The 23448-nt window shown below is 48.3% G+C and overlaps 3 non-coding genes across 3 annotated transcripts; all 3 read left to right on the top strand.

The window, feature by feature from the left end:
* Positions 1-467: 467 nt before the first annotated feature.
* Positions 468-607, top strand: LOC138677506 (U4 spliceosomal RNA). Its single transcript, XR_011320913.1, has one exon. It is a non-coding gene; the product is annotated as a U4 spliceosomal RNA (small nuclear RNA).
* Positions 608-8815: 8208 nt separating this feature from the next.
* On the top strand, positions 8816-8955 carry LOC138678217 (U4 spliceosomal RNA). The gene has a single exon (XR_011321588.1). It is a non-coding gene; the product is annotated as a U4 spliceosomal RNA (small nuclear RNA).
* Positions 8956-12411: 3456 nt separating this feature from the next.
* On the top strand, positions 12412-12551 carry LOC138677561 (U4 spliceosomal RNA). The gene has a single exon (XR_011320967.1). It is a non-coding gene; the product is annotated as a U4 spliceosomal RNA (small nuclear RNA).
* The last annotated feature ends 10897 nt before the right edge of the window (positions 12552-23448 follow it).

Raw genomic sequence — 23448 nt, 5'->3', positions numbered from 1 at the left:
AAGTGCAGGTTCCCACAGTCTGTATAGTAGGAGGTGGTGACACTGTTACCAGGAAGAGCAGTCAGATGGGGGAGACCCTCTCCCCTCCCCCAGCCTGGGGGGCTTTTAGTAACATAGTAACATAGTTAATAAGGCCGAAAAAAGACATTTGTCCATCCAGTTCAGCCTATATTCCATCATAATAAATCCCCAGATCTACGTCCTTCTACAGAACCTAATAATTGTATGATACAATATTGTTCTGCTCCAGGAAGACATCCAGGCCTCTCTTGAACCCCTTGACTGAGTTCGCCATCACCACCTCACCACCTTTTTTTTCTTCCCTTACAGACTTATGGGGGAGGGGTGTATTAGCATATTCACTCCCACAATCCTTTGCTTCCACACCCCCCCATGACGTCGTTGTCTCTCCACAATGTAGACAGAGCCCCAGATCCGGAGGCCGCAGCTCCTCATAGACGGTCTCCAGCTTTGCGCAGTGGCAATATCATAGCCCATGAGGTTTATCCGAGGCGTGATTATTGCTAGTTGAAAACTTTTCCCAATACCCCGCCATGACGGCTTGAAATACAGTCAGCATGGCAATTTTTGACAGTCTCCCAGGAGACTGAATAGGTGGTGAAAGACAGAATTAAGTGTTGTGGTGATGAACTAGTTAATTATCTGTAATCTCCATGTTTGTACTCTCATGAGTCTTCCTGTAATTCATGTTTGTGTTCCTGAAACCGCATCTCCTAATACTCCGCATCTCCTAATACTCTGCAGCTGATGGTCTTGAATGTGTTTTTCTATGGTCGCCATGTTTGTACTCGCATGAGTCTCTCGGCTGATCCCTTTCTTCTTTTCTGGCCTTTTTCCTGTGATCCTGGGTGGTCGCCATATTTGTTCTGCATTGAATCCCGGCCGCCGGCTGTAATTATCACCGCACATAGGGAACAGTTGGAGAGATCGCGCAGATCGCACTTCTGCCACCAATTTTCAGGACTCAACTACACCGCCTGCAATCAGGACAATTAAACAATGAGGCTAAGTTCACACTAGGCGTTTTTTTTTCCCCAACTTATTTTTTTTTTATTTCTAAAGCAAAACCTGATCTCTTGGCCGGAACGAAGCTGTAGGAAAAAAACAAGCATGCTTTTGTTTGTGGCATTTTTGCTGCAGTTTGGGCATCTTTGTCTCTCGTCCATGCTCGATAAAGTTTAGTGTTGGAAAAAATAAAGTCCTATTCCAGAGAATCAGGATTTAGTGTAAAAGACGACAAACGCTGACAGAAGTGACACAAGCTCTATGTCCAAAAAACACGCAAAACATAAAATACTGATGACTAGAAAACCCAATGTGTGCAGGAGATTGGCTTTGCTGGTGCTGTAAAACACAGTTGAAAATTTGCATTAAAAAACGCAGCAAAAACGCCCAGTGTGAACTTGGCCTTAAATATTCAAATTACACAATTTTCTGACGAGTGACAGACGAGGCTGAGGCTGCTTCCACTACTAGGCCGGTTATTGGGGAACTCACAGTGAGACTATGGTTTATACACCTCCGATTCCGAGGCAGGGAATATATATATATATATATATATATATATATATATATATATATACACCAAAACTTCCATATTAAATAATCTTAAATGGAAACATGAAGAGATCCCACAAATGATGCAAATAAAATACAACTTTTATTAAGCCACATTAAAAACAATATTAAAAAAGCAAAAACACCATATAGTGGAAACCGAACAGGAAAAACCGGTGAAAAGATATGAACCGGTATTATAAGCTAGCAGCAATCATATCTCATGACATAAACTCTGGCACAGACTATCTATAGTATTCCAACATGAATGAAATGCCAGGATTTCAATCAATACCGCCCATGTCCTAATACATAACAAAGTATCAATACAAATTTACTCAGCCATGAAGGGGGTAGCAAGGAAAATTCCTAAGCCTAATGTGTGCGCACAAAGCTACACTCTAGATATAGTAAAGTCATGTAAGCCAGCCTAACAATTAGAAGTAAGTAGTGCTTACCGCATCTCATCTATACACCCGTTCGGCGTCCACTCACCCCGACGTACGTTTCGCCACCTGCTTCTTCCGGGGGCGTGTCAGGGTGAGCGGTAGCCGGGCTTAAATGTAATGCTCCACCAATCGGGAGATACTAGGCGGGTAGAGTCCAGCGCAGCCGTAGTGCGCGCATTGCGCCTATGCCCGCCCCCTCTAATGGACACTTCCTTGGCAACGCTCAATGGCACGCAAGCACAAAGCCTGCGTGTCAAAAGAAGAACGCCCAGCGAAGATCCGGGAGGTCTGGGAACAAGCGCATGCGCAAAGGCTCGCTGACAGCACTTACTAAGTCTATATCACATACGGAGGATAGAAGAATGCCTGGACAGACACAAGTAAAATGCTTATTCTAAAAAATACACCCAGTGAAGAAAAAGAAGAAAAAGGCCTAATGATATAAGGGAGTGCACGTGATGTTTATTGAAATAAATATAAAGTGTCCATAATAAATGCGAATATCGCATAAAAGTGAATGACCACATAAACATATATATCTATATATATGTCAGCGAGCCTTTGCGCATGCGCTTGTTCCCAGACTTCCCGGATCTTCGCTGGGCGTTCTTCTTTTGACACGCAGGCTTTGTGCTTGCGTGCCATTGAGCGTTGCCAGGGAAGTGTCCATTAGAGGGGGCGGGCATAGGCGCAATGCGCGCACTACGGCTGCGCTGGACTCTGCCCGCCTAGTATCTCCCGATTGGTGGAGCATTACATTTAAGCCCGGCTACCGCTCACCCTGACACGCCCCCGGAAGAAGCAGGTGGCGAAACGTACGTCGGGGTGAGTGGACGCCGAACGGGTGTATAGATGAGATGCGGTAAGCACTACTTCTAATTGTTAGGCTGGCTTACATGACTTTACTATATCTAGAGTGTCGCTTTGTCGGCACACATTAGGCTTAGGAATTTTCCTTGCTACCCCCTTCATGGCTGAGTAAATTTGTATTGATACTTTGTTATGTATTAGGACATGGGCGGTATTGATTGAAATCCTGGCATTTCATTCATGTTGGAATACTATAGATAGTCTGTGCCAGAGTTTATGTCATGAGATATGATTGCTGCTAGCTTATAATACCGGTTCATATCTTTTCACCGGTTTTTCCTGTTCGGTTTCCACTATACGGTGTTTTTGCTTTTTTAATATTGTTTTTAATGTGGCTTAATAAAAGTTGTATTTTATTTGCATCATTTGTGGGATCTCTTCATGTTTCCATTTAAGATTATTTAATATGGAAGTTTTGGTGTATATTATGATTGGAAGTGCCCTTGTTTCTATATGGGACGTCTTTTTGATGTAGTTCATATATATATATATATATATATATATACCCCCAATAGTCACTGGCGGCTCCACAATAACAAATATGGAACCACTAGTGTTAGGGCTAGCGGAACGCACCAAATAATATGATAGATTAAGGTGCGTTCGCAGCCCGGCGATGTAGGATGGGAGCGCTAGCGAAATGTGACTTTATGGAGTTAAAGGCCTTGGAGACCTCCTCAGACCACAATTTGGGATTTGCCCCCTTCTTGGTGAGGGCAACCAAGGGAGCTACCAAAGTTGAGAAGTGCGGAATGAACTGGCGATAATTAATGAACCCCATAAAGCGCTGCACCGCTTTAAGAGAATGGGGTTCCTGCCAGTCCATCACAGCCTGTAGTTTGGCAGGATCCATAGCCAAACCCTGGGCAGAGATGATGTAGCCTAGGAAAGGTAGGGACTCCTGCTCAAACATACACTTCTCCAACTTGGCATAGAGGGAGTTTGCCCGTAGGAGGTCGAAGACTTTGCAAACATCTCTCCGGTGGGAGTCAATATCTGGAGAGTAGATGAGAATATCATCCAGATAGACTACGACCGAGGTGGAAAGCATATCCCAGAAGATGTCGTTGACAAAGTCTTGGAAAACGGCTGGGGCATTACAGAGCCCGAAGGGCATCACCAGATACTCATAGTGCCCATCCCTGGTGTTAAAAGCCGTCTTCCATTCGTCCCCCTCACGGATGCGAATCAGGTTGTAAGCACCCCGCAGATCTAATTTAGTAAATACCCTTGCTCCCCGAAGCCTATCGAAGAGCTCAGATATCAAGGGCAAAGGATACTTGTTCTTAACGGTGATGGCTTTAAGACCCCTGTAGTCTATGCATGGACGCAATTCCCCATTCTTCTTCTGTACGAAGAAGAACCCTGCCCCAGCAGGTGACACTGACTTCCTAATGAATCCTCTTGCCAGATTTTCCTGGATGTACTGTGACATTGCCTCCGTGTCCGGGAGAGATAACGGATAGACTGGACCCCGGGGAGGCTCAGCACCAGGCAAGAGATCGATAGGACAGTCATAGGGGCGATGGGGCGGAAGGGTCTCCGCCGCCTTTTTGGAGAACACGTCTGCATAAGACCAATACTGCTTGGGGAGAGAGGAAAGATCTGCGGGTACCTCTGTAGTAGCAACCTGAACGCACTCTCGGTGACACCTGTTCCCACAAGATTCACCCCATCCCAGAATTCTGCCCGAGGACCACTCGATATGAGGAGAGTGGTACCGCAGCCAAGGTATTCCCAACAGGACCTCGTCAATTCCCTCAAGAATGACGAGCAGAGATATAATCTCCTGATGGGATGGCGACATGGACAGAGTAAAAAGGGATGGTCTGGTGAGTTATCTGTGAGGGCAGAGTCGACCCATTCACCACTCGTACCGTTACTGGTTGAGCTAGCATAACCAGGGGTATTACGTGAAGTTGGGCGAAGGCAGAAGACATAAAATTGCCCTCCGCCCCAGAATCCACGCAGAGCTCTACCGAGTGTGAGGATGAGCCTATAGTAATTGTCCCCTTAAAGGACAATTTGGAGGCAAACGTCGCCGTGTCTAGTGTACCTCCACCTACTACCACTAGACGCTGATGTTTCCTCGACCGCTGGGGACATCTGGTGGCTAGATGTCCTGACTGCTGGCAAACATGGCAGACCTTGAGTGCTTGAGCGGTTTGGGACTTAGATCCCGCTCGTGACACTTCCAAGGCCTCATGTGACTCAGGAACCAGGACCGGAGATTCCAGAGGTTTGGCGAAGGTAGGAGCCAGCCGAAACCTCTGCCTACACTGGGCTCGCTCTAACCTCCGCTCGTTAAAACGGAGGTCAATTCGAGTGGAGACAGTTATTAACTCCTCCAGTGTGGCAGGAACCTCCCTAGTGGCCAGAGCGTCCTTCATGTGATCAGCCAGCCCCTTCCAAAATATGGGGATAAGGGCTTTATCCGACCACTCCAGATCAGAAGCTAAAGTGCGGAAGTGGACGGCAAAATGGCTGACCAAGGACTCACCCTGAGTTAATGCCAGCAGTTGGAGCGCAGTATCATGGGTGACTTGAGGTCCTAAAAAGAGCTGTTTCAGAGTGCTCAGAAACAGCGGAGCACTCTGCACCACACGATCACCACGCTCCCACAGCGGCGTAGCCCATTCCAACACCCTGTCCGACAACAGAGACACAATAAACCCCACCTTAGCCCGCTCTGTGGGAAAACGTGCAGCCAGGAGCTTGAGTTGAATAGAGCACTGACTCACGAATCCCCTACAAGATTTGCTATCACCAGAAAATTTTTCTGACAGCGGGAGGCGAGATAATGTCGGAACAGGGGTGGCAATGGACAGGGTTGCTGCAGCCACGCTAGCAGCCTGTACAGCAACTGCGGTAACATCCACAGCTGAGGTTGCGCTCTCAAGAGCCGCCAACCTACCCTCCAGCTGCTGGATATACCGCAAGCATTGCTGTTTGTCCGTCATTACTAGCCAGACCCTGGCGCTAGTGTAATGTTAGGGCTAGCGGAACACACCAAATAATATGATAGATAAAGGTGCGTTCGCAGCCCGGGGTCCACCGTGCAGAGATAGAACCTGCTGCCAAGTAATGACGGACTATATGGCTGTGGAAGCGAACCCTGCTAAGCCACAGGACCACAATACCGCACTAAGGAGTGCAAGCAAGGAGTCAGCGAACTCAGTCCCAAGACTCAGGGTAGAAGTCCGTTCTGACTACTTGCGCACAACACCGCAACTGGGTGTAATAACAAATAGTAAGATAGCACCGAAGTATGAACTGTGCCGTGCTGGCAGACACCACCAGACACCCGGACATGGGTAGCTAGCACACTACTGGCGCCGCACTGGCGGACACAGCAATGGACGCTGTTTTGTGTGTAAGACGTAGTGAGGTTAGTCGGGCGCTAGATAGCAGCCATACACCTTACGCGAACAGTCATACAATAGGGTAGGGGTATCCAAGGACGACTTGCACTCACAACAAACACACGTATGCAATTGTACACTAGCGCATGGCCATGCGGTCATGCGCAGCTTATATAGCTGCAGCACGTTCAGGACCTTCCAATATAGGACCAATGGGAAACGCTGCAGCATCTGAGCATGTGACCCTCGATCTCCAATGGGAGATCTCACCCTGGGCATGCTCAGAAGGGAAAAAGCAGGACTTAGACCCAAAAGCGTCTGCTCGCCGCTGCCCAGCACTGGCTTCAATGGCAGAAGCAGGCAAAGCAGCAGTAATCCTATGCACAGAGTCAGACTGAGCAAGATGCTGGGAACGACGTCTCCGCTGAGCAGACTCCACCGCGGCTGGAGAAGCATGGGAGACCGCAGCAGAGATGGTTCGAGATTCCCCCTGTGCAGAGGTGGGAACTTGACACCTAACAACTAGCTGCCACCGCTAATCATTTATACAGGCTGAGTGAACACCTGTTACCTGTAGCATATGGCTTCAGGGTGCGGTTTACAGAGCAAAAGGAACAGTTATTACATTTTATATATTTATTCCAGAAACACAGGCAATGTTTATAAATATATACAAAATGGGAACTAAACAATACGTTATATACAATTACATAAAATAAAAGTTATGATTAAACAAAAGTACTAAACCTGTGCCACAGAAATGACTCAGAGCTTAGCGGAAGAAGGTGCCCCTTAGGCCTCTTTCACACTTCCGTCTTTTTCCTCTCGTCGAAATCCGTCGAGTTTTGAAAAAACAGGATCCAGCAAATTTTTCTGATGGATCCTGTTTTTTCCCATAGACTTGTGTTAGCGATGGATTGTAGCTGATGGCCTCACGTTCCATCCGTCGTGCGCTGGATCCGTCGGAAAATTGCTGTCCGTCGGGCGGAGACAACGCACAGAGGAACGTTTTTTCTGCACGTCGGAAAACCGCTCAGCGACGGATCCTGCGCTGTCTGTCGTTGGCTACAATGGAAGCCTATGGGCGCAGGATCCATCACTGACTGTGAAAAGCAGGAATCCAGCGACGGGTGCCATCTTTTCAAACAGAGCATGGGAGGAAGAATTTCCCGTCAGGCAACTTCTCTCTCACTCTCTCTCTTTTTACTATTGATGCTGCATAGGCAGCGTCAATAGTAACAAGATATAATGTTAAAAATAATTTTAAAAATTGCAATATTCTTACCTTCCGGCATCCCGCGCAGCGTTACTGATGCTCGCGATGATCCCGGCAGCTGGCGTTCCCAGTAATGCATTGCAAAATGACCCGATGACGTCGCCGTCTCGTCGTGGTCATTGCACGCAATGCATCCATGGGAACGACAGCTGCCGGGATCATCGGTAACGCTGCGCTGGACGCCGGAAGGTAAGAATATTGCGATTTTTTATTTATTTTATTATTTTTAATCCTGGGTTGTGTTGTGTATGCATTTTCGCAGCAGAAAACCACAGCGAAGACGCATACACAACAGGTGCACATATCCTCAACTGTTGCATCAGAAAAACGGGCCCAGTGCACCCGTTTTTGACAATCTGCACAGGATCCGTCATTTCAACATTTTGACGGATCCTGTGCAGATTGTAAAAACGGAAGTGTGAAAGAAGCCTAACTGCAGGAGAAAGTCATTGTGTCTGTGTGTCATTGTATGGCGGTATTCAGTCACTATTTGCTGTTATTATATGGCCATAGTCTGGCTGCTTTCAGTCACTATTCGGTGTTATTGTGGTCATGGTATGGCGGTATTCAGTCATTGAATGCTGTATGGAGGTATTGAGTCAATATTTGTCTTTCTGAGGCTCTGTGCACACGCAGCAGTTTCCCATCAGTTTATAGTACAATGTAAACCTATGGGAAACCGAAAACGCTGTGCCCATGCTGCAAAAAAAAACGTGCGGAAACGCAGCGGTTTACATTCCGCAATTCCGCAGCGGTTTTACACCTGCTCCATAATAGAAAACCGCAGTGGAATCTGCACAAAAACTGCAGTAAATCTGCGATAAATCCACAGGAAAAACGCAGTGTTTTTGCCCTGCGGATTTATCAAATCCCAGTGGACCGTTCTACCTGTGCACATGGCCTTGGTATTCAGTCACTATTTGGTGTTATTATATGGCCCGGCATGACAGTAACGCTTCTCAGCTGCTCTTGCGCCACCGGCAGGACGTCCCTGGTAATGCAGTCCTCTAATACATAAGTGCAGGTTCCCACAGTCTGTATAGTAGGAGGTGGTGATACTGTTACCAGGAAGGAAGAGCAGTCAGATGGAGGAGACCCTCTCCCCTCCCCCAGCCTGGGGGGCTTTTTGTTTCTTCCCTACAGACTTATGGGGGAGGGGTGTATTAGCATATCCACTCCCAGAATCCTTTGCTTCCACAACCCCCCATGACGTCGTTGTCTCTCCACAATGTAGACAGAGCCCCAGATCCGGAGGCCGCAGCTCCTCATAGACGGTCTCCAGCTTTGCGCAGTGGCAGTATCATAGCCCATGAGGTTTATCCGAGGCGTGATTATTGCTAGTTGAAAACTTTTCCCAATACCCCGCTATGATGGCTTGAAATATAGTCAGCATGGCAATTTTTGACAGTCTCCCAGGAGACTGAATAGGTGGTGAAAGACAGAATTAAGTGTTGTGGTGATGAACTAGTTAATCTGAAATCTCCATGTTTGTACTCTCATGAGTCTTCCTGTAATTAATGTTTGTGTTCCTGAAACCGCATCTCCTAATACTCTGCGGCTGATGGGTCTTGAATATGTTTTTGTATGATTCTGTATGGTCGCCATGTTTGTCCTCCTCTAGTGTATCCCACAATGCTCTGCGGCTCTTCCCTTTGTCTTTTCTGACCTTTTTCCTATGATTCTGAGTGGTCGCCATTAGGGTTGAGCGAAATGGATCGTTCATTTTCAAGAGTCGCCGACTTTTGGCAAAGTCGGATTTCATGAAACCCGACCCGGTCTGCCATGCGGTACGCGACTTTCGCGCCAAAGTTGCGTGTCGTATGACGCGCTTGGCGCCATTTTTTCAGCCAATGAAGGAGCGTGGGCAGAGTGATGACATAGGTCTTAGGGGCGTGGACGCCTATCGCCATCTTGTCGATTGTGCGCTGTAGCGATTTGCAGTGTGTAACACCAGCTTTTCTGTTCAGGGACGGAGGGAGAGAAAGAGAGAGAGAGAGAGAGAAGAGAAAAAAAAAAAAGAATAAAAAAAAAAAAATTCCCATTGACTTTGCATTGGGTTTCGTGTTTCGGTCGATCCCCGACTTTTCGCCATAATCGGCCGATTTCACTCAACTCGACTTTTGAGATAGTCGGGTTTCGCGAAACCCGACTCGACCCTAAAAAAGTAAAAGTCGCTCAACCCTAGTCGCCATATTTGTTCTGCATTGAATCCCGGCCACCGGCTGTAATTATCACCGCACATAGGGAACAGTTGGAGAGATCGCGCAGATCGCACCTCAGCCACCAATTTTCAGGAGGACTCCACTACACCGCCTGCAATCAGGACAATTAAACAATGAGGCTAAGTTCACACTAGGTGGGTTTTTTTTCAACACTTTTTTTTTTTAAATTCCTAAAGCAGAACCTGATCTCTTGGCCGGAACGAAGCTGTAAAAAAACCAAGCATGCTTTTGTTTGTGACATTTTTGTCTCTTGTCCATGCTCGATAAAGTTTAGTGTTGGAAAAAATAAAGTCCTATTCTAGAGAATCAGGATTTGGTGCGAAATAACGCAGCAAAAGATGACAAACGCTGACAGAAGTGACACAAGCTCCATGTTCAAAAAACACGCAAAACACAAAATACTGATGACAAGGAAACCCAATGTGTGTGCAGGAGATTGGCTTTGCTGGTGCTATAAAACACAGTTGAAAACTTGCATTAAAAAAAACGCAGCCAAAACGCCCAGTGTGAACTTGGCCTTAAATATGCAAATTACACAATTGTCTGACGAGTGACAGATGAGGCTGCTTCCACTACTAGGCCGGTTATTGGGGAACTCGCAGTGAGAGTATAGTTTATACACCTCCGATTCTGAGGCATGGAATATATATCTACCCCCAATACTCACTGGCAGCTCCATAATAACAAATATGGAACCACTAGCTGCCACCACTAATCGTTTATACAGGCTGAGTGAACACCTGTTACCTGTAGCATATGGCTTCAGGGTGCGGTTTACAGAGCAAAAGGAACAGTTATTACATTTTATATATTTACTCCAGAAAAATAGGCAGTGTTTATAAATATATACAAAATGGGAACTAAACAATACGGTATATACAATTACATAAAATAAAAGTTATGATTAAACAAAAGTACTAAACCTGTGTCACAGAAATGAATCAGAGCTTAGCGGAAGAAGGTGCTCCTTAGGCCTCTTTCACACTTCCGTCTTTTTCCTCCTGTCCAAATCCATCGAGTTTTGAAAAAACAGGATCCAGCAAATTTTTCTGCTGGATTCTGTTTTTTCCCATAGACTTGTATTAGCAATAGATTGTGACTGATGGCCTCACGTTTCATCCGTCGTGCGCTGCATCCGTCGGAAAATTGCTGTCCGTTGGGCGGAGATAACGCACAGAGGAACGTTTTTTCTGCACGACGGAAAATCGCTCAGCGACGGATCCTGCGCTGTCTGTCGTTGGCTACAAAGGAAGCCTATGGGGGCAGGATCCGTCACTGACGGGGAAAAGCAGGAATCCAGCGACGGGTGCCGTCTTTTCAAACAGAGCATGGGAGGAAGAATTTCCCATCAGGCAACTTCTCTCTTTCTCTCTCTCTTTTTCCTATTGTTGCTGCATAGGCAGCATCAATAGTAGCAAGATGTAATGTTAAAAATAATAAAAAAAAAAAAAAATCGCAATATTCTTACCTTCCGGCATCCAGCGCAGCGTTACCGATGCTCCCGGCAGCTGGCGTTCCCAGTAATGCATTGCGAAATGATCCGATGACGCCGCGGTCTCGTCGAGGTCATTGCATGCAATGCATCTATGGGAACGCCAGCTGCCGGGAGCATCGGTAACGCTGCGCTGGACGCCGGAAGGTAAGAATTTTGCGATTTTTTCTTTATTTTATTATTTTTAAACCTGGGTTGTGCTGCGAAGACGCATACACAACAGGTGCACATAGCCTCGACGGATCCATCAGAAAAACCGGCCCAGTGCACCCGTTTTTGACAATCTGCACAGGATCCGTCATTTCAACATTTTGACAGATCCTGTGCAGATTGTAAAAACGGAAGTGTGAAAGAAGCCGGAAAAGTGCAGGAGAAAGTCATTGTGTCTGTGTGTCATTGTATGGCGGTATTCAGACACTATTTGCTGTTATTATATGGTCATAGTCTGGCTGTTTTCAGTCACTGTTCGGTGTTATTGTGTGGTCACGGTATGGCGGTATTCAGTCATTGAATGCTGTATGGAGGTATTGAGTCAATATTTGTCTTTCTGAGGCTCTGTGCACACGCGGCAGTTTCCCATCAGTTTACAGTACAATGTAAACTTATGGGAAACCGAAAACGCTGTGCCCATGCTGCGGAAAAAAACACGCGGAAACGCAGCGGTTTACATTCCGCAATTCCGCAGCTGTTTTACACCTGCTCCATAATAGAAAACCGCAGTGGAATCCGCACAAAAAACGCTGTAAATCCGCAGTGGACAATTCTACATGTGCACAGGGCCTTAGTATTCAGTCACTATTTGGTGTTATTATATGGCCCAGCATGACAGTAACGCTTCTCATCTGCTCTTGCGCCACCGGCAGGACGTCCCTGGTAATGCAGTCCTCTAATACATAAGTGCAGGTTCCCACAGTCTGTATAGTAGGAGGTGGTGACACTCTGTTACCAGGAAGGAAGAGCAGTCAGATGGGGGAGACCCTCTCCCCTCCCCCAGCCTGGGGGGCTTCTTTTTTCTTCCCTTACAGACTTATGGGGGAGGGGTGTATTAGCATATCCACTCCCAGAATCCTTTGCTTCCACACACCCCCATGACGTCGTTGTCTCTCCACAATGTAGACAGAGCCCCAGATCCGGAGGCCGCAGCTCCTCATAGACGATCTCCAGCTTTGCGCAGTGGCAGTATCATAACCCATGAGGTTTATCCGAGGCGTGATTATTGCTAGTTGAAAACTTTTCCCAATACCCCGCCATGATGGCTTGAAATATAGTCAGCATGGCAATTTTTGACAGTCTCCCAGGAGACTGAATAGGTGGTGAAAGACAGAATAGTGTTGTGGTGTACAAATAGTTAATTATCTGTAATCTCCATGTTTGTACTCTCATGAGTCTTCCTGTAATTCATGTTTCCTCTGCCACCAATTTTCAGGACTCAACTACACCGCCTGCAATCAGGACAATTAAACAATGAGGCTAAGTTCACACTAGGCGTTTTTTTTTCCCAACTTATTTTTTTTTTTATTTCTAAAGCAAAACCTGATCTCTTGGCCGGAACGAAGCTGTAGGAAAAAAACAAACATGCTTTTGTTTGTGGCATTTTTGTCTCTCGTCCATGCTCGATAAAGTTTAGTGTTGGAAAAAATAAAGTCTTATTCCAGAGAATCAGGATTTGGTGTAAAAGACGACAAACGCTGACAGAAGTGACACAAGCTCTATGTCCAAAAAACACGCAAAACATATAATACTGATGACAAGACCCATTCACCACTCGTACCGTTACTGGTTGAGCTAGCATAACCAGGGGTATTACGTGACGTTGGGCGAAGGCAGAAGACATAAAATTGCCCTCCGCCCCAGAATCCACGCAGAGCTCCACCGAGTGGGAGGATGAGCCTATAGTAATTGTCCCCTTAAAGGACAATTTGGAGGCAAACGTCGCCGTGTCTAGTGTACCTCCACCTACTACCACTAGACGCTGACGTTTCCTCGACCGCTGGGGACATCTGGTGGCTAGATGTCCTGACTGCTGGCAAACATGGCAGACCTTGAGTGCTTGAGCGGTTTGGGACTTAGATCCCGCTCGTGACACTTCCAAGGCCTCATGTGACTCAGGAACCAGGACCGGAGATTCCAGAGGTTTGGCGAAGGTAGGAGCCAGCCGAAACCTCTGCCTACACTGGGCTCGCTCTAACCTCCGCTCGTTAAAACGGAGGTCAATTCGAGTAGAGACAGTTATTAACTCCTCCAGTGTGGCAGGAACCTCCCTAGTGGCCAGAGCGTCCTTCATGTGATCAGCCAGCCCCTTCCAAAATATGGGGATAAGGGCTTTATCCGACCACTCCAGATCAGAAGCTAAAGTGCGGAAGTGGACGGCAAAATGGCTGACCAAGGACTCACCCTGAGTTAATGCCAGCAGTTGGAGCGCAGTATCATGGGTGACTTGAGGTCCTAAAAAGACCTGTTTCAGAGTGCTCAGAAACAACGGAGCACTCTGCACCACATGATCGCCTCGCTCCCACAGCAGTGTAGCCCATTCCAACGCCCTGTCCGACAACAGAGACACAATAAATCCCACCTTAGCCCGCTCTGTGGGGAAAACGTGCAGCCAGGAGCTTGAGTTGAATAGAGCACTGACTCACGAATCCCCTACAAGATTTGCTATCACCAGAAAATTTTTCTGGCAGCGGGAGGCGAGATAATGTCGGAACAGGGGTGGCAGTGGACAAGGTTGCTGCAGCCACGCTAGCAGCCTGTACAGCAACTGCGGTAACATCCACAGCTGAGGTTGAGCTCTCGAAAGCCGCCAACCTACCCTCCAGCTGCTGGATATACCGCAAGGATTGCTGTATGTCCGTCATTACTAGCCAGACCCTGGCGCTAGTGTAATGTTAGGGCTAGCGGAACACACCAAATAATATGATAGATAAAGGTGCGTTCGCAGCCCGGGGTCCACCGTGCAGAGATGGAACCTGCTGCCAAGTAATGACGGACTATATGGCTGTGGAAGCGAACCCTGCTAAGCCACAGGACCACAATACCGCACTAAGGAGTGCAAGCAAGGAGTCAGCGAACTCAGTCCCAAGACTCAGGGTAGAAGTCCGTTCTGACTACTTGCGCACAACACCGCAACTGGGTGTAATAACAAATAGTAAGATAGCACCGAAGTGCGAACTGTGCCGTGCTGGCAGACACCACCAGACACCCGGACGTGTGTAGCTAGCACACTACTGGCGCCGCACTGGCGGACACAGCAATGGACGCTGTTTTGTGTGTAAGACGTAGTGAGGTTAGTCGGGCGCTAGATAGCAGCCATACACCTTACGCGAACAGTCATACAATAGGGTAGGGGTATCCAAGGACGACTTACACTCACAACAAACACACGTATGCAATTGTACACTAACGCATGGCCATGCGGTCATGCGCAGCTTATATAACTGCAGCACGTTCAGGACCTTCCAATATAGGACCAATGGGAACCGCTGCAGCATCTGAGCATGTGACCCTCGATCTCCAATGGGAGATCTCACCCTGGGCATGCTCAGAAGGGAAAAAGCAGGACTTAGACCCAAAAGCGTCTGCTCGCCGCTGCCCAGCACTGGCTTCAATGGCAGAAGCAGGCAAAGCAGCAGTAATCCTATGCACAGAGTCAGACTGAGCAAGATGCTGGGAACGACGTCTCCGCTGAGCAGACTCCACCGCGGCTGGAGAAGCATGGGAGACCGCAGCAGAGATGGTTCGAGATTCCCCCTGTGCAGAGGTGGGAACTTGACACCTAACAACTAGCTGCCACCGCTAATCATTTATACAGGCTGAGTGAACACCTGTTACCTGTAGCATATGGCTTCAGAGTGCGGTTTACAGAGCAAAAGGAACAGTTATTACATTTTATATATTTATTCCAGAAACACAGGCAATGTTTATAAATATATACAAAATGGGAACTAAACAATACGTTATATACAATTACATAAAATAAAAGTTATGATTAAACAAAAGTACTAAACCTGTGTCACAGAAATGAATCAGAGCTTAGCGGAAGAAGGTGCCCCTTAGGCCGGCTTCACACTCAGCGTATGAAAATACGGTCCGTATATTACAGCCGTAATACGCTGAAATGTCCCGAAAATAGTGGTCCGTAGCTCCTCCGTAGGCAGGGTGTGTCAGCGTTTTTTGCGCATGGCATCCTCCGTATGTAATCCGTATGGCATCCGTACTGCGTGGTTTTCTCGCAGGCTTGCAAAACCAACATACCGCTATAGAAATGATCCATGTGTCCCAAAAAGAAAAATATATATATATATATATATATATATATATATATATATGTCAGTAGACACATATATGTATATATATTACTATTTTTTCCAGCGCTATACAGCTTGAAAGCCGGTAATTCAATTACCGGCTTTTTCTTTCTCCTTCCTAAAACCCGACATGATTTGAGACATGGTTTACATACAGTAAACCATGTCTTCTCTCCATTTTTTTTGCCTGGGAGCTTTCTAGGTAAGTTCCCACGATCTATGAAACCTATGAAAGCTTACCTATGAAAGCTCCCTGGCTTTCTAGGTAATTTCCCACGATCTATGAACAGCCAGCAGAGGGCGCCTCACCGCAAATGAAGCTAAATATAGATCATTGATCTATTTTTAGCCTCATTCCCTGGGGTTTTGCAGCGAGGAGCAGCCTGCATTAGCACAGCTCCTTGCTGCAAAATGTTTTAACCCCTTCAGAAGGATTTACATCGTTGGACGTTACAGATCTGCGGAGGGTAAGTATATTGTTGGTTTATTATGTTTTTTCTTTCACAGAACGAGGGTCTTCAGTGACTGGATTGGGCGTACAATAAAATACTCCAACAACCATTGTTTTTATTTCATTAAAATAATTTTAAATAATGTGTTTGTGTTTTATTTAACCCTTTACTACAATTGGATTAATAATGGATACGTGTCATAATTGACGCCACTCCATTATTAATTAGGCTTAATGTCACCTTACAATAGCAAGGTGGCATTAACCCTTCATTACCCCATATCCCACCGCTACACGGAATGGGAAGAGAGTGGCCAAGTGCCAGAATAGGCGCATCTTCCAGATGTGCCTTTTCTGGGGTGGCTGGGGGCAGATATTTTTAGCCAGGGGGGGTCAATAACCGTGGACCCTCTCCAGGCTATTAATATCTGCCCTCAGTCACTGGCTTTACTACTCTGGCGGAGAAAATTGCGCGGGAGCCCACGCCAATTTTTTCCGCCATTTAACCCTTTATTTTAAGAGCTAGAACGGCCAAATTTTGCAGATACACACTACTGACATTAGTAGTGTGGAATCTGCAAAAAAAAATGGAGAGAAGACATGGTTTACTGTATGTAACATGTCTCATATCATGTCGGGTTTTAGGAAGGAGAAGGAAAAAGCCGGTAATTGAATTACCGGCTTTCAAGCTGTATAGCGCTGGAATAAATATTAATATATATAGATATATGTGTCTACTGACATATATATATATATATATATACCTATTCTATGTGTACACATTTATTCTACCTATTGGACTGGAAGCTGTCAGTGTGATTTTACTGTACACCGCACTGAATTGCCGGCTTTTCTCTCTAACACCGCTGCGTATTTCTCGCAAGTCACACTGCTTGTCCGTGTGTAATCCGTATTTTTCACGCTTCCATAGACTTTCATTGGCGTATTTCTTGCGCAGTACGGTGACAAACGCAGCATGCTGCGATTTTGTACGGCCGTAGAAAGCCGTATAATACTGATCAGTAAAATACGGCAGATAGGAGCAGAGGCATAGAGAATAATTGTGCCGTATTTTTTGCGAGTTTTATGGACGTAGTTTCTGTGCGCTTACGTCCGTAAAACTCGCAAGTGTGAAGCCGGCCTTAGGCCTCTTTCACACTTCCGTCTTTTTCCTCTCGTCGAAATCCGTCGAGTTTTGAAAAAACAGGATCCAGCAAATTTTTCTGATGGATCCTGTTTTTTGCCATAACTTGTATTAGCGATGGAGTGTGACTGATGGCCACACGTTTCATCCGTCGTGCGCTGGATCCGTTGGAAAATTGCTGTCCGTCGGGTGGAGACAACGCACAGAGGAACGTTTTTTCTGCACGTCGAAAAGTTGCTCAGCGGATCCTGCGCTGTATGTTGTTGGCTACAATAGAAGCCTATGTGCGCAGGATCCGTCGCTGACTGTGAAAAGCAGGAATCCAGCGACGGGTGCCGTCTTTTCAAACAGAGCATGTGAGGAAGAATTTCCCGTCAGGCAACTTCTCTCTCTCGCTCTCTCTCTCTCTTTTTACTATTGATGCTGCATAGGCAGCGTCAATAGTAACAAGATGTAATATTAAAAATAATAAAAAAATTTTTAAAAAAATCGCAATATTCTTACCTTCCGGCGTCCAGCGCAGCGTTACCAATTCTCACGATGATCCCGGCAGCTGGCGCTCCCAGTAATGCATTGCGAAATGACCCGATGACGCCGCGGTCTCGTCGAGGTCATTGCACGCAATGCATCCATGGGAACGCCAGCTGCCGGGAGCATCGGTAACGCTGCGTGGGACGCCGGAAGGTAAGAATATTGCGATTTTTTATTTTTTTATTATTTTTAAACCTGGGTTGTGTTGTATATGCATTTTCGCAGCAGAAAACTGCTCCGAAGACGCATACACAACAGGTGCACATAGCCTCGACTAGTCCGTCAGAAAAACGGGCCCAGTGCACCCGTTTTTGACAATCTGCACAGGATCCGTCATTTCAACATTTTGACGGATCCTGTGCAGATTGTAAAAACGGAAGTGTGAAAGAAGCCTAACTGCAGGAGAAAGTCATTGTGTCTGTGTGTCATTGTATGGCGGTATTCAGTCACTATTTGCTGTTATTATACGGTCATGGTCTGGCTGTTTTCAGTCACTATTCGGTGTTATTGTGTGGTCACGGTATGGCGGTATTCAGTCATTGAATGCTGTATGGAGGTATTGAGTCAATATTTGTCTTTTTGAGGCTCTGTGCACACGCAGCAGTTTCCCATGAGTTTACAGTACAATGTAAACCTATAGGAAACCGAATACGCTGTGCCCATGCTGCGGAAAAAAACGGCGGAAACGCAGCAATTTACATTCCACAGCATGTCAATTCTTCCTGCGGAATCCGCAGCGGTTTTACACCTGCTCCATAATAGAAAACCGCAGTGGAATCTGCACAAAAACTGCTGTAAATCCACTGGAAAAAATGCAGTGTTTTTGGCCTGTGGATTTATCAAATCCACTGCGGAGAAATCCGCAGTGGACCATTCTACGTCTGCACATGGCCTTAGTAGTCAGTCACTATTTAGTGTTATTGTATGGTCCCGGCATGACAGTAATGCTTCTCAGCTGATCTTACGCCACCGGCAGGATGTCCCTGGTATTGCAGTCCTCTAATACATAAGTGCAGGCCCGGACTTAGGGGTGGGCCCAAGGGGCCCGGGCTCTGGGCCACCCACCAAGAGGGGGCCTCCCACCAATATAGGGATAAATATCTCAAAACATGTAAAATACATGTCTCTTTGCTGTGAACGGTTTCTAATGATAAGGAACATTTAACAAAAGAGAAACTATTGAAAGTGTAGGGACCTGGCTACGGTCCTACATCTCAGTGACTGGCGCAGAGCGGCAGAGTCATGGCACCTGACCTGCGTCAGTATCCACTCACCTGGCTAGTCTACCCAGCCTTCCTTAGTACCCTCCCTGTACCTAATGCTTAGCTTATGGCATGCGGCAGCCTTCTCCGATCCCAACAAGCTTCTAGGCGCTACCTATTCAGCTATATGATCGCTCCCTCAGATTAGATCAGATGAGAGTTTGTTCAGCTACCTACAAGGAAGGAGCCGAAGGCACGATGTCGGCGCGAGAAGAGGATTCTCCACCGCGAAGCGCGGCAGGACTTCACTCTGGATCTTCAGTCACTGAAGATCCGGAAATGAAGTGGTTCAGTCTTCACAGTGTCACGGTGGGTGAGTATGATCTCTGTCTGTGTGTGTGTCTGTCTGTCTGTCTGTCTATCTTTCTTGCAGCTCCTGTCCTACACAGTACCATACTGTATATACAGGTCCACACTATATCCTGCATTACAGTGTGTCTGTGTATACTGTATGTATATAGTGTGGACCTGTTTACAGTATAGTGCTGTGTATATGCAGCGCCCCAGAGACCTGGTCGTTGCAGTATGGCACTCTGCCACTAAGGGGAGTGATGGTACGTCTGATGGCACTGAAGGAATTCTCCTGACCAGGTATCACCAGCACACATTACACTTCACACTCCGGCCACTAGGGGGAGAAAAAGGCTTTATTTATTGGGCCACTCCTCACACTGGTAAAACTAGGGGCTGGGGAGGAAGTTAGTCAGAAGCTGACTGGGTTGGAACCAGGCAACATCCCGTGGCAGGGGGTGTTGCAGGGAGAAGATTCAGGTGCCTGTCAGGCGTGGGAACCTGGCAGGTGCCTAGCGAACAGAACAGAACGTAATGGAACCGCGCCTGCACACCTTGCGGCGGTATCCAGGAGAGAGACATGAAGGGAAGAATATTGTGGAACAGTGTAAACGAGATCAGCACAAAGGAGAGCCAGTAAGAGTCGTGCCGAGAGACAGAGGCAACATCTTACTGAGGCGTGTAGCCGGTGGCCGATCACCGTAGGAGTAACTGACTTCAAATTCCGCTGGACAGTTAATCATAGGTTGGCTGTCTACCTACTACACCTACGAAGACATAGGGGGCAACATTGGGAGAGGGGCATCTCTAGGGTCCCGGAAGAGCTCCGAGCCTTCCCGTCAAACGGGTGGCGTCCTAGCCATAACATATCTGGGGGACGAGAAACTAGTAACATCTGGAACCAAAGAACGAGAGAGAGAAAGAAGGGGGGCTGTAATGGGCGCAGCTGGATGAAAGCCCCCATATGACTGCGTTGCCAAGAAGGGAGTTTTAGAGTTTTGAATAAAAAAAGGGATCTTATAGGTGATTGGTGGAAATTTTTGAATAAGGGGTGGACCTAGTGGGGAAAGGAGGCAGGGGCTGGAGAAGTGCGGGAAGGATCACTTGTGAGGTGAATCATCAGGAGAGAAGAAGTGTGCAGCTACTCACCATGGCCTCCATAGACAGCCTCGTGGAGCAGCTGCGCAGGGAATCCAGGTCCAGGAGCGATGGATGGCTGGAAGAGCAGCTCACCAGGCTGCTGGGCGACTGCGGGAGCCGTGGCAGCAGGACCAGGAGAACCCGGCCCCCAGAAAGATTGTCCCCCGACATGTCACCGCGCGGCAGGCGCAGGCCGCGGAGCCCCTCCGGGGACCCTGCGGGGGCTGCGGGACGCGGCGCGACCATCCTGCCCGTCCCCCCCTCCGGCAGGAATCCACCCGGCGGCTCTGCCGGCGCGAGGCGGCGACGTGGAGCGGCGACCAGCCAGGCACGGCCCGATGCCAGGGCCGCAGCGGAAGCCAGGGCCGCAACGGAAGTGCGGCCTAGTCCGGGAGCGAGCGGCGGTGCGGCGCCCTCTAGCGGTGCCAGAAGCAGCCGGAGCACAGCGCGGGCAGCGGCGGCAGAGTCAGGAGGAGAAGGGAGCACAGCGACGTCAGCGGTGAGGGCCGCACAGGTAGTGCGGCCTAGTCCGGGATCGAGGGGAAGTGCGGCGCCCCCCAGCGGCGCCAGGAACAGCAGACTTACAGCACAGTCAGCGGTGGCGACAACAGGAGGAGCCAGGAGTCCAGCGACGGCAGCAGTGAGGGGGAGCTATGGAGCAGCGGTGACAGCGGCGGGCTCACCTCCCCTAGGTGGGCCTGGCAGCGGCACGAGACGACAGAGTAGGGCGACGGGCAGGCTGGCATCGGTGGTTCAGCTGGGCCCGGGACGCGTTGGTCGTGGGGCAGGTGCCGGTCGGGCAAGTAGGCCAGGAGGCCGAGGTGGATTGCAAACAGCCGTCAGGTCAAGATCCGCCAGGAGGTCCAGCGACAGGAGTGTATCGCCAGTCTCGGTCCCCCCTGGTGACGTGGAGGCCAGGGGCGCGGGCCTGGGGCAATTCAGCGGCAGCGACGACCCCGGATCTGAGAGCGAACATCCAGAAGATGGCGAACAGCGGGATTCCGGAGACACGGCTGGTGGGGACACAGCACCTGCGCAGCCTCGTGAGTACATGTCTATTCCTATTTCGGTGCCGGGTACGGTGGGGTTAGTGGAGGGGGTAGGGGACGCTGGTTCTGGGCTTCCTGGCGTTAGAGAGCTTTTGGCAGGTATGTCGCATATTTTGAGGCGATTGGACGCGGGGCCAGCAAGTAATATGGGAGGGTCACCTGCTGGGGCTTGGTTGGTGGATCCTGTTAGTACAGCCGGGGGAGGGGGCTCCGGTGAATTAGTGAGGTCTGGGGCGGCCGCGTCGGCCCAGGCAGCTGGGGTGTCAGTGTCGGTTCAAACGGAGACGGGTAAGAAGGATGAGATAAAGTTGGATGATCGGGCAAAAGGGGAGGTCTTTGTGTGCTTTGAGGGTCCCCTCGGTGCCCATTTAAAGAAGGAGGTGAAGGAGAAGATCTGGAAGGATGAATTTGTTGAGATTTTCTCCCTCCTCCCTTTGGAAAAATTTAATCTGGACAAAGGGAAAAAAGATGATAGCAAAAAGGAAGAGGAGGAAAAAAGGCGTTGGCGCCTGATTCCGCAAACGTTTGTTAATTGGCAACAGGCTTTTGCTATCTTGGCCAGTGTGATAGGAGAAAAATTCCCGGAAAATTGCTCGGGTCTTTTCTGTTACTTTGATTCTATTGGTGAGGCACATCGTACGTATGGGGGCCAGGCTTGGCAGCGTTACGATGAACAATTCAGGCAGCGGAAGGCGGTTAGGCCTGAGATAAAATGGGAGCATAAGGACATTGGATTGTGGCTGAAGGTGATGGCCCCTGTGAGGTACGGGCAGTCCTTTCAAGGGGGCGCGGGGAGTAGTAGTCAGCAATCAGGACAAGGGGGAGGAGGAGGACAGGGGTATCAAGGGGCGAAGGAAAAAACGGGAACGTGCTGGCAGTTCAATGACGGCCAGTGCAAGTATGGCAATACCTGCAGGTTTAAGCACGTGTGTTCCCATTGTAGCGGAGCTTCACACGGGGCTTCAAAATGTTTCAGAAAAGCAAGGGGCAAGCCAGCAGGGGGTAGCGGTCATGGGGGTGACGCCGGTGAGGCTTCAAAAGATGGCCCCTTATCTAAGTAGATATCCGGACCGGTTGAAGGCGGTGGTGATTAGGGACGGTTTTGCTGAAGGTTTTAGGATTCCTCACCCGAATCATACGGTCCCCTTTTCTACAAAAAATCTGAGGTCAGCAAGTTTACATGCGGATGTTGTTTCGAGTAAGTTAGCAAAAGAGGTGGAGTTAGGAAGAATGGCGGGCCCGTTTAGTTCGCTGCCTATGGAAGGGGTGATCGTTTCTCCATTGGGGGTGGTGCCCAAGAAGGAGCCAAATAAGTTTCGTTTAATCCAGCACCTATCGTACCCAAAAGGTTGTTCTGTTAACGATGGCATTGCGGAGGAATTATGCTCGGTTGTATACACGTCGTTCGATGCGGCAGTGCAATGGGTTCGTATGTACGGAGCGGGGGCCTTGATGGCGAAGACAGACATCGAGTCTGCCTTTCGGCTTCTGCCGGTACATCCGGAGAGCATTCCGTTACTAGGTTGTTTTTGGAATGGAGAATTTTATTTAGACAGGTGTTTGCCGATGGGCTGTTCCATTTCTTGCTCGTTGTTTGAAACTTTCAGTACTTTTTTGGAATGGGTTGTTAGAGACGTTTCTGATGTTGCTTCGGTCATTCATTATTTGGATGACTTCATGTTTGTGGGCCCCCCGGACTCTGCGGTTTGCGGTAATTTATTGGCCACCATGGAATGGGTGTCCGGGCATTTCGGGGTCCCTTTGGCGCAGGAGAAAACAGAGGGTCCCTGTACGGTCTTAAGTTTTCTCGGGATTCTTATCGATTCTAGAAAGATGGAATGCAGGTTGCCCGACGACAAATTGTTGTTGCTGAAGCAGGAGGTGTCCAGAATCGGAAAATTGAGGAAAGTGACGTTGAAGGAGTTACAGTCGTTGCTAGGGCGCTTAAATTTTGCGTGCCGGATCATGCCTATGGGCCGGATTTTTTGCCGAAGGTTGTCCAGAGCTACGGCGGGAGTCCGTGCAGC

The sequence above is a fragment of the Ranitomeya imitator genome, chromosome 4, assembly GCF_032444005.1.
Source record: "Ranitomeya imitator isolate aRanImi1 chromosome 4, aRanImi1.pri, whole genome shotgun sequence".
NCBI classification, from domain to species: domain Eukaryota; kingdom Metazoa; phylum Chordata; class Amphibia; order Anura; family Dendrobatidae; genus Ranitomeya; species Ranitomeya imitator.
The sequence above is the reverse complement of the archived record's forward strand: the minus strand, read 5'-3'. Positions and strand labels throughout refer to the sequence as shown.